The following is a 13,400-nucleotide window of genomic DNA, read 5'->3' as shown; positions in this document are numbered from 1 at the left end:
GCTGTAACATTCTAGAGTATTAGTAGGTTGTACCCATAACTGAGAAAATAGAAGGTGAAAAAAAAAAGATCAGGTCAGACTTACTAAAAATGAAATTCATAATGCTCAGCCAAGCCAACATTTCTTGATTCTATTTGAGCTTAATTTTAATGTTACTGTAATTGTTTTGCTTCCTATTTCTTGATGTAGAGGAAATTTAAAGAAAAGCCATGGGGCGCCTGGGTGGCTCAGTCGTTAAGTGTCTGCCTTTGGCTCAGGTCATGATCCCACGGTCCTGGGATCAAGCCCCGCATCGGGCTCCCTGCTCCGCAGGAAGCCTGCTTCTCCCTCTCCCACTCCCCCTGCTTGTGTTCCCTCTCTCACTGTGTCTGTCTCTCTCTGTCAAATAAATAAAATCTTTAAAAAAAAAAAAAAAGAAAAAAGCCATGGACACTTTCCCCCATGATGTGAGCCATCTAAAATAGCCATAAAAGCTAGTGAGTAGTCATCTGTTCTAAATTCTGTTGTTTAAAAAATGTATTCATAGGGGCACCTTACTGGCTTAGTTGGTAGAGCATGTGACTCTTGACATTGGGGTTGTAAGTTCAAGCCAGAAGTTGGATGTAGGGATTATGTAAAATCTTAAAATAAAAAAGAAAATAAAAAATGTATTTATTAAAATGGCCCTGGTGAGTTTTCTCCTCCCTCAGATCTGTTTGTCAGATATTAATACTTTTCAAATAAGCTTGTTTAAATCTTTGTACATTACGTATTTTGAAAGCTTGTTAGGATCTTTGTCAGTACTGGTAAAGATGAGAGATGATGCATAGATGGTCATGGTATATAGCCCTTTACTTTTTATTTTTATTTTTTTAAAAGATTTTATTTATTTGACAGAGTTAGCGAGAGCAGAAACAAGCAAGGGGAGTGGGAGAGGGAGAAACAGGCCTCCCACTGGGCAGATAGCCCGATGTGGGGCTTGATCCCAGGACCCTGGGATCATGACCTGAGCTGAAGGCAGACGCTTAACTGACTGAGCCACCCAGGCGCCCCAATAGCCCTTTACTTTTAGAAGAAGACATGTGATTACTCATTGTTCAGAGAGATACTAGATTTTATTTATTTATTTTTAGAATTTTTTTTAAATTTTATTTTATTATGTTAATCACCATACATTACATCATTAGTCTTTATGTAGTGTTCCATGATTGTTTGCATATAACACCCAGTGCCCCATTCAATATGTGCCCTCTTTAATACGCATCACCAGGCTAACCCATCCCCGCACCCCCATCCCCTCTAGAACCCTGAGTTTGTTTCTCATAGTCCATAGTCTCTCATAGTTCATCTCCCTCTCCGATTTCCCCCCCTTCATTTTTCCCTTCCTACTATCTTTTTTTTTTTTAAACATATAATGTATTTGTTTCAGAGGTACAGGTCTGTGATTCATAAGTCTTACACAATTCACAGTGCTCACCATAGCACATACACTCCCCAATGTCTGTCACCCAGCCACCCCATCCCTCCCACCCCCCATCACTCCGACCCTCAGATTGTTTCCTGAGATTAAGAATTCCTCATATCAGTGAGATCATATGATACATGTCTTTCTCTCATTGATTTATTTCACTTAGCATAATACCCTCTAGTTCCATCCACATCGTTGCAATGGCAAGATTTTGGGTTTTTTTTTTTTTTTGATGGCTGCATAATATTCCATTGTGTATATATACCACATCTTCTTTACCCATTCATCTGATGATGGACATCTTGGCTCTTTCCATAGTTTGGCTCTTGTGGACATTGCTGCTATAAACATTGGGGTGCATGTACCCCTTTGGATCACTACGTTTGTATCTCTGGGATAAATACCCAGTAGTGCAATTGCTGGGTTGTACAGTAGCTCTATTTTCAACTTTTTGAGGAACCTCCATACTGTTTTCCAGAGTGGCTGCACCAGCTTGCATTCCCACCAACAGTGTAGGAGGGTTCTCCTTTCTCTGCATCCTCGCCAACCTCTGTCGTTTCCTGACTTGTTAATTTTAGCCATTCTGACTGGTGTGAGGTGGTATCTCATTGAAGTTTTGATTTGGATTTCCCTCATGCTAGGCGATGTTGAGCACTTTTTCTGTGTCTGTTGGCCATTTGGATGTCTTCTTTGGGAAAATTGTTCATGTCGTCTGCCCATTTTTTGATTGAATTATTTGTTCTTTGGGTGTTGAGTTTGATAAGTTCTTTATAGATTTTGGATACTAGCCCTTTATCTGATGTGTCATTTGCAACTATCTTCTCCCATTCTGTCATTGTCTTTTGGTTTTGTTGACTGTTTCCTTTGCTGTGCAAAAGCTTTTTATCTTGAAGTCCCAATAGTTCATTTTTGCCCTTGCTTCCCTGGCCTTTGGCAATGTTTCTAGGAAGAATGTGCTGTGGCTGAGGTCGAAGAGGTTACTGCCTGTGTTCTCCTCTAGGATTTTGATGGACTCCTGTCTCACATTTAGGTCTTTCATCCATTTTGAGTCTATTTTTGTGTGTGGTGTAAGGAAATGGTCCAGTTTCATTCTTCTGCATGTGGCTGTCCAATTTTCCCAACACCATTTGTTGAAGAGACTGTCTTTTTTCCATTGGACATTCTTTCCTGCTTTGTCGAACATTAGTTGACCATAGAGTTGAGGGTCCATTTTTGGGCCCTCTGTTCTGTTCCATTGTGTCCGTTTTTGTGCCAGTACCATACTATCTTGATGATTACAGCTTTGTAATAGAGCTTGAAATCCGGAATTGTGATGCCGCCAGCTTTGCTTTTCTTTTTCAACATTGCTCTGGCTTTTCAGGGTCTTTTCTGGTTCCATACAAATTTTAGGATTATTTGTTCCATTTCTTTGAAAAAAGTTGATGGTATTTTGATAGGGATTGCATTAAATGTGTAGATTGCTCTAGGTAGCATAGACATTGTCACAATATTTGTTCTTCCAATCCATGAGCATGGAATGTTTTTCCATTTCTTTGTGTCTTCCTTAATTTCTCTTTCTTTTGTCTTCTTATTAGTGTACAGAAATGCCACTGATTTCTGTGCATTGATTTTATATCCTGCCACTTTATTGAATTCCTATATGAGTTCTAGCAGTTTTGGGGTGGAGTCTTTTGGGTTTTCCACATAAAGTATATCTGCAAAGAGTGAGAGTTTGACTTCTTCTTTGCCGATTCGGATGCTTTTTATTTCTTTTTGTTGTTGGACTGCTGTGGCTAGGACTTCTAGTACTATGTTGAATAGCATTGGTGATAGTGGACATCCCTGCTGCGTTCCTGACCTTAGGGGAAAGCTCTCAGTTTTTCCCCATTGAGAATGATATTCGCTGTGGGTTTTTCATAGATGGCTTTTATGATATTGAGGTATGTATCCTCTATCCCTACACTGTGAAGAGTTTTTTATGAAGAAAGGATGCTGTGCTTTGTCAAATGCTTTTTCTGCATCTTTTGAGAGGATCATATGGTTCTTGTTCTTTCTTTTATTAATGTATTGTATCACATTGATTTGCAGATGTTGAACCAACCTTGCAGCTCAGGAATAAATCCCATTTGGTCGTGGTGAATAATCCTTTTAATGTACTGTTGGATCTTACTGGCTAGTATTTTGGTGAGAATTTTTGCATCCATGTTCATCAGGGATATTGGTCTGTAATTCTTTTTGATGGTGTCTTTGTCTGATTTTGGGATCAAGGTAATGCTGGCCTCATAAAATGAGTTTGGAAGTTTTCCTTCCATTTCTGTTTTTTGGAGTTTCAGAAGAATAGGTATTAATTCTTCTTTAAATGTTTGGTAGAATTCCCCTGGGAAGCTGTCTGGCCCTGGGCTCTTGTTTGGTGGGAGATTTTTGCTGACTGCTTCAATTTCCTTAGTGGTTATGAGTCTGTTCAGGTTTTCTATTTCTTCCTGGTTCAGTTTTGGGTAGTTTATACATCTCTAGGAATGCATCCATTTCTTCCAGGTTATCTAATTGGCTGGCATATAGTTGCTCATAAAATGTTCTTATAATTGTTTGTATTTCTTTGGTGTTGGTTCTGATCTCTCCTCTTTCATTCATGATTTTATTTATTTGGGTCATTTCTCTTTTCTTTTTGATAAGTCTGGCCAGGGGCTTATTAGTCTTACTAATTCTTTCAAAGAACCAGCTCCTAGTTTTGTTGATCTGTTCTGCTGTTTTTTGGTTTCTATTTCATTGATTTCTGCTTTTTGCTTTTTTTTTTTCTGATCTTTACTATTTCTCTTCTCCTGCTGGATTTAGGCTTTATTTGCTTTTCTTTCTCCAGCTCCTTTAGGTGTATGGTTAGGTTATGTATTTGAGACCTTTCTTGTTTCTTGAGAAAGGCTTGTATTGCTATATACTTTCCTCTTAGGACTGCCTTTGCTGTATCCCAAAGATTTTGAACAGTTGTGTTTTCATTTTTAGTTGTTTCTATGAATTTTGAAAATTCTTTAATTTCCTGGTTGACCCATTCATTCTTTGGTAGGATGCTCTTTATCCTCCATGTATTTGAGTTCTTTCCGACTTTCCTGTTGTGATTGAGTTCTAGTTTCAAAGCATTGTGGTCCGAAAATACACAGGTAATGATCCCAATCTTTTGGTACCGGTTGAGACCTGATTTGTGACCTAGAATGTGATCTATTCTGGAGAATGTTCCATGGGCACTGGAGAAGAATGTGTATTCTCTTGCTTTGGGATGGAATGTTCTGAATATATCTGTGAAGTCCATTTGGTCCAGGGTGTCATTTAAAGTCTTTATTTCCTTGTTGATCTTTTGCTTAGATGATCTGTCCATTTCAGTGAAGAGGGTGTTAAAGTCCCCTACTATTATTGCACTGTTGTCGATGTGTTTCTTTGCTTTTGTTATTAATTGGCTGATATAATTGGCTGCTCCCACGTTAGGGGCATAGATATTTACAATTGTTAGATCTTCTTGTTGGATAGACCATTTAAGTAGGATATAGTGTCCTTCCTCATCTCTTACTACAGTCTTTGTTTTAAAATCTAATTTGTCTGATATAAGGATTGCTACCCCAACTTTCTTTTGCTGTCCATTAGCATGGTAAATGGTTTTCCACCCCTTCACTTTCAATCTGGAGGTGTCTTTGGGTCTAAAATGAGTCTTTTGCAGACAGCATATCGATGGGTCTGTTTTTTTATCCAATCTGATAGCCTGTGTCTTTTGATTGGGGCATTTAGCCCATTTACATTCAGGGTAACTATTGAAAGATATGAATTTAGTGCCATTGTATTGCCTGTAAGGTGACTGTTACTGTATATTGTCTTTGTTCCTTTCTGATCTATGTTACTTTTAGGCTCTCTCTTTGCTTAGAGGACCCCTTTCAGTATTTCTCGTAGGGCTGGTTTTGTGTTTGCAGATTCTTTTAGTTTTTGTTTCTCCTGGAAGCTTTTTATCTCCTTCTATTTTCAGTGACAGCCTAGCTGGATATAGTACTCTTGGCTCCATATTTTTCTCATTTAGTGCTCTGAAGATATCATGCCAGTCCTTTCTGGCCTGCCAGGTCTCTGTGGGTAGGTCTGTTGCCAATCTAATGTTTCTACCATTGTAGGTTACAGACCTCTTGTCCTGAGCTGCTTTCAGGATTTTCTCTTTGTCTCTGAGACTGGTAAGTTCTACTATTAGATGCTGGGATGTTGACCTATTATTATTGATTTTTGAGGGGGGTTGTCTCTGCCTCCTGGATTTTGATGCCTGTTTCCTTCCCCAAATTAGGGAAGTTCTCTGCTGTAATTTGCTCCAGTATACCTTCTGCCCCTCTCTCTCTTCTTCTTCTGGGATCCCAGTTACTCTAATACTGTCGTCTTGTGGTATCACCTGTCTCTCAAATTCTGCCCTCTTGATCCAGGAGTTGTTTCTCTCTCTTTTTGGTCTTCTATATCACTAATTCTCTCTTCTGCCTCATTATTCTAGCAGTTAGAGCCTCCATTTTTGATTGCACCTCATAGCCTTTTTGATTTTGACCTGGTTAGATTTTAGTTGAGATTTTAGTTCTTTTATTTTTCCAGAAAGGGTTTCTCTAGTATCTTCCATGGCTTATTTCAAGCCCAACTAGTATCTTTATAATCGTCATTCTGAACTCTAGTTCTGACATCTTACTAATGTCCGTATTGATTAGGTCCCTGGCAGTCGGTACTGCCTCTTGTTCTTTTTTCTTTTGAGGTGATTTTTTTCATCTTGTTATTTTGTCCAGAGGAGAATAGATGAATGAGAGGACAGAATGCTAATGGGGTAACAATGACCCCAGAAAAATATATACTAAACAAATCAGAAGAGACCTGAAACCAGGGGAAAAGAAAGGGAAAGAAAAGGAAAAAAATATGATCAAATATGATCAGGCTGGTGAATAGATCAGTGCCACACACTAGATTCTGGGTGTATTTTGGTCTGTTTGAAGAAACTGCCTCCCAAAATTTTAAAGAAAAAGAGCTTATATATGTACAAAAATAAGGGTAAATACGATGAAGGAATGTAATATGAGTGTAAAGATGAAAATTATAAAAGATTTTATAAAAGGAATTGGTAAGAATTGATAAGAAGTTCGTTGAAAAAAGAAAGAAGAGAAATTAAAAAAAAAAAAGAAAAGAATGTGATCCAGCAGGAGACTAGAACAAAGCCGTATACTAGAGATTTAGGGTATATTTTGGTCTGTTGGAAGAAACTATCCCAAAATTTTAAAGAGAGAACAATATATATATATACTAAAAACAAGGTTAACTACAAAGAAGGGATAGAATATGACTCTACAAATGAAAAGTAAAAAAGATTTTTAAAAAAGGGATTGATAAGATGGTTATAAAAGGGAAAAAGAAAAATTAAAAAAATAGAAAAAAAATTTTTTTAAATTAACTTTGAAAGACTAAAGAATCATGGGGAAAAAAGCCATGGATTCTATGTGCAGTGTTCTCCTAGCACTGGAGTTCTGCCGTTCTCATTGATCCTTAAACTTGGTCTTGGTGGGCTGTTCTTGCTGATCTTCTGGGGGAGGGGCCTGTTGCTGTGGTTCTCAAATGTCTTTGCCGGAGGCGGAATTGTCCTGCCCTTGCCGGGTCCAGGCTAAGTAATCTGCTCGGGTTTGCTCTTGGAGCTTTTGTTCCCTGCAAGCTTTCTGTACAGCTTTGGAGGATGAGAGTGAAAATGGCCTCCCAATCTCCACCCCGTAGTAGCTGAGAACTCAGGGCCCTACTCCCCAGTGCACCCCCAGAGAAAAGCAATCACTCCCGTCTCCCCGGTCTCCGGCCACATGCCGTGCTCACCCAGCCTGTGACCAAGCGTTTCTGTCTCTGGCACACGACCCCATGTGGAGTCTCCAAACCCAGCAGATCTCTGCAGTGCACTCCCGCGCCGCTCCTCCTTGGGGAAGAAGGGGAGTCTCCCCGGATCTGCCCTTTTTGTCTCCCTGCTGGAAGAGCAGTGGCCCGACTGTGCCGCAGATCATGGTTTATGGCAACCCCGAGCTGAGAGCCTGTTCCTCGGCTCCGTCTCTGCAGCCGGCTTCCCCGCTCCGATACCTGGGAGCTCTGCCACACTCAGGCACCCTCGGTCTCTCTGTGACCCCGAGGGTTCCACCCCCCACTTAGCCACTGGAGCGACGTCCCTCAGCAGAGCCGACTTCTAAGTTCTGATTTTGTGCTCTGCTCCTCTATCACTTGCTGGTAGTGGCTCACGGAGGCTCCCTAACCCTGTGGTCTATCTTCCCGTATATCGCCTCAGATTCACTTCTCCGCAAGTCCTACCTTCCAGAAAGTGGTTGCTTTTCTTCAGAGTTGTTGCTATTCTTTTCTTCGATCTCCTGTTGAGTTCGTAGGTGTTCAGAATGGTTTGATAACTATCTAGCTGAATTCCTGGGACCAGACGAAATTTAGGTCTCCTACTCCTCCACCATCTTTCTCCTTGAGATACTAGATTTTTTTTAAAGATTTTATTTATTTATTTGACAGAGAAAGAGACAGCGAGAGAGGGAACACAAGCTGGGGAGTGGGAGAGGGAGAAGCAGGCCTCCCGCTGAGCAGGGAGTCCAACGCGGGGCTCAATCCCAGAACCCTGGGATCATGACCTGAGCTGAAGGCAGACGCTTAACAACTGAGCCACCCAGGTGCCCCTGAGATACTAGATTTTTTTTTAAATAATTTTTTATTATGTTAATCACCATACATTACATCAGTTTCTGAGAGATACTAGATTTTTTTTTTTAAAGATTTATTTATTTGATAGAGACACAGCGAGAGAGGGAACACAAGCAGTGGGAGTGGCAGAGCGAGAAGCAGGCCTCCCACCGAGCAGGGAGCCTGATGTGGGGCTCGATCCCAGGACCCCGGGATCACGACCCGAGCCAAAGGCAGACGCTCAACGACTGAGCCACCCAGGCGCCCCCGAGATACTAGATTTTTAAAAAGATTTATTTGTTTCCAGAGAGAAAGTGCGAGGTCATTGGCAGGGTGGGGGGCAGAGGAGAAGGGGGAGAGAATCAAGCCGATTCCAAGCTGAGCATGGTGCTGGTCCCTGGGTTCAATCCCTTGATCCCAAGATCACTACCTGAGCCAAAACCAAGAATCAGACCTTCAACCGACTGAGACACCCCAGGTGCCTAGATTTTTTTCTAAAAGATTTATGTATTTGAGAGAAAAAGTGTGAGAGCATGAGGAGGGAGAGGAGCAGAGGGAGAGAGAATCTCAAGCAGACTCACTGCTGAGCGTGGAGCCTGATGAGGGGCTTGATTTCATGACCCATGAGATCATGACCTGAGCTGAAATCATGAGTTGGACCCTCAACCAACTGAGCTGCCCAGGCACCCTGATACTAGATATTTTAGATAGAATTAAATTTATCTGCAGGATTTCAGATAGTATTCTTACTATGTAGCTAATTCTTGTGGAAATCCTGTTTGAAAATTATTTCTAGAATGGATGAATCTGTATCCAGTACCCATCCTTGTGGCTAATATGAAATGATTCTAAGCAAATCCCTTATGAGGATTCTAATAGGATTATTGTCATTCTTTGACAAAGGAGTTAAAACATTTTCACTAGCATCTCACTCTGCTAATATATACATAAGTAAAACCAGTATGTGATGTGGAGGACTTCATAATTTCAGATGAGAAGTCAGAAAAACTTGGGAGAGCAGTGAACCTAGTCAGAATTTTGTTATTAACGTAACTTTAAGAAGACAAAGGAAATATGGGCGCCTGGCTAGCTCAGTCACAGAGTGTGCAATTCTTGATCTTAGGGTTGTTAAGTTTGAGCCCCATGTTGGTTATAGAGATTACTTAAAAATAAAACCTTAAAAAAAAGATAAAGAAAATAGAGATATATAACCCAGGGGTATGAAGGCTAAATAAAAGTGTACTGAGGCTAGTTCTTAGGACTTTTTAAATTATTACTTTGAAGATTAAATGAATCACAAATATACTTAGAACAACAGTGCCTAGAAAATGGCTCAAAAAATGTTAACTATTACACAATAGTAGCAATTAATTCTTTTTATAACAGAAAGAAGGAGCTGCAGATAGTGTTAACTCACACTTAGAATGTATCTGAGAAATCTGAATTTAAAAATCTGAGCAATTAAAATAGATGTAATGAAATTTATGCATTTTCCTCATAAGACCTTTTGGCCTTCACTGCAAGTCTCTATTCCTACTCTACAGACAGGTCCAGTGTACTTGGGTATCTAGTTTTTAGGCATGCAACAAGTTAGAAAAGGAGAAAGGGGTGGTTGCATCAGGCATATCAATAGCAGCAGTAAATAGTTGACAGGATTATGAAGAAAAGCAAATACAGGCTACCCCAAAATACAGCAGTCTGAGCCTTTATAGAGTGTGTAGTGCAAATATGAGGATGGTGCAGCAATTTATGTTCACAAAAGTGTGACTAAAATTATCAGCCCAAACTCGGGTTTTAAGTAAATCCAAATCTGGCTAATTTAAGCAGAAAAATTTGTTAGAATGCTATCTGGTAGCTCACAAAATGGTCAGGAAAGCAGAAATAAACCAGGCTCATAAAAAGATTAGGGGTGGTCTACATAAGATGCTACGATTCTTCTGTTGCTTTTAGATCGATTTCTTAATTGATCCCACGTCTTTGAGTCACCACAAAGTCCTGGTTGGCACTCTGTGTGTTGTCAAAGACAAAAAACAAGAGTATTTGGCCCTTTCAGCTTCTGTAGTGGGAGGGCATTTCCTTTATCCAGAATCTCACAGCAGCAGATTATCCTAAATAGAAAGGATGCTTTGGCTGTTGGCTTGCAAAAAACTTACGCTGTCTGCTGCAACTGCAAATCTTAAAAAAATAATAAATTGAGATAGTATATCATAAAATTTAAGATTTTGTATAAAAAATGAAGGATACATTATTTGTCAAAATTAAAAATGCAAATATTGTGTGACCCAGAAACTCCACTTGAAGGAATTTATTCTCTAAATAAATTTGCACATTAGGAAGAGTCATATATGTAAGGATATTAATTGCAACTTTATTTGTAAAAGCAAAAGACTGAGTACAATCTCAATGTCTATAATTAGGCCTGAGTCAACTGTTTACAGTGTATCTGCATAATGGAAAACTGTTCCTCAAAAAGAACTGGGTAGATCCTTGTGTACCAATGCTGAATAAGTTCCAAGACACATTAAATGAAAAAAAATTAAGATATTTTATATAGAAGAAAAAGGGCTGGAGGTCACTATGGGGATTATATGTATCATGTGCTTATGTAGATATAAAATATCCTTGGAATATCATAAGAAAATGGTAGTAGCTGTTTCTGAAATAAGAGGGGGACTGGAATAGGAGGGAGACTGAGGTTTTTGCCCATTTCCTGTTTATATTTCTGTTCTACATGTATCATCTAAACACTCTGTGGTATCGGGTTGCATGTTTGGGGTCTTTGGGGTTTTGGTTTCTTTTTTTACTTTTTTAACTTATTTTATTTATTTATTTATTTATTTAAAGATTTTATTTATTTGACAGAGAGACACAGCGAGAGAGGGAACACAAGCAGGGGGAGTGGGAGAGGGAGAAGCAGGCTCTCCGCGGAGCAGGGAGCCCGAGGCGGGGCTCGATCCCAGGACTCTTTTATTTTTTTAATGTAAGCTCTACACCTAATGTGAGGCTTGAACTCATGACCCTGAGATCAAGTATCACAAGCTCTGTTGACATCTGAGAAATCAGTATCCAGTACCCATCCAGGCATCCCAGGGTTGCATGTTTTTAAACATTCATTATTTGAAAACAAAACAAAACACATTATTTGAATCCTTCAGCTGCTTTCCTACTTAGCACTTTAAAAGTTTTATCCAAGTTGATACCGGCAGTTCATCCATTCTCTTGATGGGTATTTAAGGTTCCAATTATTCATTATTAAGGCATGCTGCAGCAAATATTCTTAGCATGTTTTATGCACGTGTGCATTCCTCTATTGCAGTACCTTTCTTTTCATTGTGCCTACAATAAGAAATACATTCCAGTTCTAGCATGCTAGTACATTTTTGCTACAATGTATTTTTAAATAACATGACCTAGTTCACAGATAATTGCTAAGTAGGGCAGTGATGTCAGTATAGCTCAGAAGTTACATTGGTTCATATGTAATTTTTCCTAAAACATTAATATTTTGCACACCAGTTACCTATAATTTTGTAATAGAGGATGACATGCCTTTAGGTCTAAAATAGGAAGCTGTGGTATGATTGATTGTTTTAATAGGATCACTCAAGCATTAGAACAGGAAGTTAACTGCAGTAATCTGGGCAAAAGTAAGTAAATGGTGGCTTGAACTAACCTGTGCTAGTAGGCCATAATGCAAAGTATGAAAGCCTACTTACCCTAGAGAAACACAGGTACACAAGAAGCATTGCTTTAATAGTGGATAACTTCTAGTTATTCAGGTATTCCTAATACCATCAATAGACTGGATAAACTATGCAGTTTGAATTAATTAAAGTTGCATATATCAAGTTGAGTTATCAGACAACCAAGTAGAGATGTCAAATATACAGATGGATACGGAGTTCTGGACAGTGGTACAAGCTGAAGAGACAAATTTGGCAGTCATTAGGATATATTTGCTATAAGCAACAAGACTGGATAAAATTACCAAGAAAGTATAAATAGAAAAGAGCTCAGAGGACTAAGTCCTGGGAAACTATCATTTAGTTTGGGGAAAGGAGGAAGAACTAACAAAAGAAACTGAGAAGGCAGGGATTTTGTGGAAGTGAAGTATTTTCAGGAGGAGAATACAATCAGTTGTATCAAATGCTGCTGATAATAAGGATGAGAACTTGCTTTAACAATATGGAAGTCACTGATGGCCTTGGCAAGATTTTGAGTGGAATGGTGGAGCTGAAGTCTTGATTAGAATGCTTCAAGAAGAAACAGGAAGAGGTGCCTGGGTAGCTCAATTGGTTAAGCGTCAGACTCTTGATTTCAGCTCAGGTCATGATTTCAGGTTGATATCGAGCCCCATGTCCGGCTCCATGCTGGGTGTAGAGCCTGCTTAAGATTCTCTTTCTCTCTCTCCCTCTGTCCCTCCCTACTCTCTAAAGAAACAATTTTAAAAAAGAAGAAACAGGAAAAGGAAAATAGAACTTCAGACTCCCAGCACATCTGCCTAACTCTTCTTGTGCCCGTAAATTCTTACCTTTTCTCCTGCTACTATGAACGATCTAGCTTTGCCTCTATCTGAGACCAACCCCTGTGTACTTGATTCTGTCTTCACTAACCTAGTATAAAATACAGACCTGGGAAATCTCCCCTCCCTCTTCTACATCGTCTGCTGTATCATTCCCTAGTGTATAAACATGCCAGGATCTTTCCCATCTTAAAAAAAGATTCTTTCTTGACCGAATCTCCACCTTCAGCGACTGTCTGCATTTTCGTCCCTTTACAGCCAAGCTCTGAAAAACTGTCCTACTGCTATTATCTCATTTTTGTTTCTACTTCATGTTCAGATGCAGGCAAGGAATAAGCAGACAGTTGGGTTTAATCATACTGTGGTTAAGCCATGTGAATATGATGAGATAAAAGAACAAGGGAGTAAAGATTCTCTGCAAGTGTGTAATTTAAGCTGCTTACAGAGAAGGAAGTACTTGAGACGGGTGAGAGATGTGAAGAGGTGGTGATATCGGTGGACAGAAGTTCTCCACGGAGGTTGAAGGATTATTGGAGATGAGGTACTAGAGTGACTGAGCTAGAAGGAGAGGTTAGTGGTTAGAGGTTTGAGATCATAGAAGAGTCTGAGTTACTTGTAATTAACAAGCTTAAGGTTATGACCAAAAGTTGTAGTTGAGGCAGAATAGAAGAAAAATAATTGAAAAGCCTTTCAAGTTCAGCCAATGAACTGAGAAGCCAAGACACTGGGATGATCATCTTTGTGGGTATTGAAATC

Source organism: Eumetopias jubatus, unplaced genomic scaffold, assembly GCF_037043125.1.
Source record: "Eumetopias jubatus isolate StellerSeaLion01/CBP00866 unplaced genomic scaffold, mEumJub1_p1.0 scaffold_13, whole genome shotgun sequence".
NCBI classification, from domain to species: domain Eukaryota; kingdom Metazoa; phylum Chordata; class Mammalia; order Carnivora; family Otariidae; genus Eumetopias; species Eumetopias jubatus.
This window is presented reverse-complemented; position numbering follows the sequence as displayed.